Source organism: Arachis hypogaea, chromosome 13 (genome assembly GCF_003086295.3).
Source record: "Arachis hypogaea cultivar Tifrunner chromosome 13, arahy.Tifrunner.gnm2.J5K5, whole genome shotgun sequence".
In the NCBI taxonomy this organism is placed as follows: Eukaryota; Viridiplantae; Streptophyta; class Magnoliopsida; order Fabales; family Fabaceae; genus Arachis; species Arachis hypogaea.
The window spans coordinates 38,863,225-38,865,433 of record NC_092048.1 but is presented as its reverse complement, the minus strand read 5'-3'; positions in this window follow the sequence as shown (position 1 = coordinate 38,865,433).

The following is a 2,209-nucleotide window of genomic DNA, read 5'->3' as shown; positions in this document are numbered from 1 at the left end:
ATGTAGTTAGTTTAGTTTAATTAGATTCATTTTTTTGCTTTTAGTAGATTTAGGTTGTTCAGATAGGTTTGATTTGGGTTGGTATGTTTGAACTGCTGAAACTATTTGCGAATTCCTGATTGTTGATAGATATTGTTGCTGATTTTGTATTGTATATTACCATAATGGTTTGTATGTTAATTGTTTAAGCGAATTATTGATGGATAGAGTTTTATGTGCCTTCTAATTATAGATGAAACTCTGTCAAAATTTCTAAACATCCTAAATATAGGTTTGAACTCCTGAAAGTGTTTGAGAATTCTTTATTGTTGATGGATGTTGCTGCTTAAGTCATATAATTCCATATTGGTTACTTCAAATAATTTTTTAGTAAACTATTAATCTTAAATTTTTCATTGATAGGTTTGTACCAAATAACAATGCATGTACACAGGAGTGTATTAATGTCATCAAGTTGAGGTACGACCACCCATGATCGAGCTACAAGAAGATCCTTGCTGACACGGTGACACCAGAGAGCAATGGATTTAGAAGTGGGCGGAAAAAAATCAACATATTCAAACTTTAGTTTATGTATTCAATTTTGTTTAATTATGTATTTAATTTTGATTAACTAGTGCTTAATATTCTTTGTACAGGAGAAATTTATATGGGACAAGACACATGATGTCATGATCAGAAAGATCTTCGACCATCGGAAGGTTAGGCGGCTCCAGTAGATGATGGACATCAAGAAGGCATTATATATCCATTGGGAGACTTGATAAACCACTATTTTATTGTTTATCTTGTGCTCAATTGAGTGGATTTTATCAATCTTTCATACACTTATTCATACTATTTGCATGGTTTTACATTCTCCTTCCTGATTTTGTGCTATGATTGAAAACATGTTTCTATTGGCCTTTAAATTACTAACTTTAATCCTCTCTTATTATCATTCGATGCCGTGATATGTGTGTTAAGTGATTTCAGAGATTACAGGGCAGGAATGGCATAGAGGATGGAAAGGAAGCATGCAAAAGTGGAAGGAATATAAGAAACTGAAGGAACTGCTAAAGCTGTCCAGTCTGACCTTTCTGCACTCAAACGGTCATAATGTAAGCTACAGAGGTCCAAATGATGCGGTTCTAGTTGCGTTGGAAAGCTAACGTCCGGGGCTTTGATTTGATATATAATTTGCCATATCTTCCCCGAAGTTAGGCGACGCGAACGCGTAAATGACGCGCCCATGTCGCATCTGCAAACTTCAATCTGCGCGGATGGGTGGACGACGCCTCCGCGTCACTTTCCCGCGACCTGAACGTAACAGAAATCGCAGGAGGCAATTTCTGGGCTGTTTTTGACCCAGTTTTCAGCCCAGAACACACAGATTAGAGGCTATAAAGTGGGGGAATGCATCCATTCATAACAAGCTCATAATTCACTTTTCATAATTTAGATGTAGTTTTTAGAGGGAGAGGTTCTCTCCTCTCTCTCTTAGGATTAGGATTTAGGATTTTTCTTGCTTTCATGATTGTCCCTTTTTATCAGGTTCAACATTCCTTTTAATTATTTATTTTTTCAATTTAATTTATGAACTTTCCTATGTTACAGATAATTCTTTTAATTAATGTTATTTGAGATATTTCAGTTTATTATTGCTCTCTTTTATTTATGTTACTGTTGCTTCCAATCTGAAGACATTTTTATTCCAGTAGATTTACTTTTTCCCTTTTGGCCTTGGTTAAGAAATCAGTAACTCAGGAGTTATCAAACTCAACGTGATTGATAATTGTTATCTTTGCTAATTGAATTGAACTTCAATAATTCCAGTCCCTTCTTAGGAATTGACTAGGACCTGAAGATCAGACTAATTAATCCACTTGATCTTCCTTTGCTTTAGTAAAGGCTAACTAAGTGGGATTAAGATTTAATTCTCATCTCCATTGATAAGGATATCTAGGATAGGACTTCTAATTTCTCATACCTTGCCAAAAGTTTATTTTACAGTCATTTATTTATTTTAATTGCAATTTAAATTACTTGCTCCCTACTTTCGAAACCCCAATTTACAATCTTCATAACCAATAATAAGAACATACTTCCCTGCAATTCCTTGAGAAGACGACCCGAGGTTTAAATACTCGGTTATCAATTTCAAAGGGGTTTGTTACTTGTGAAAACCAAAACGTTTGTAAGAAAGGTTGATTGCTTGGTTTAGTGACTA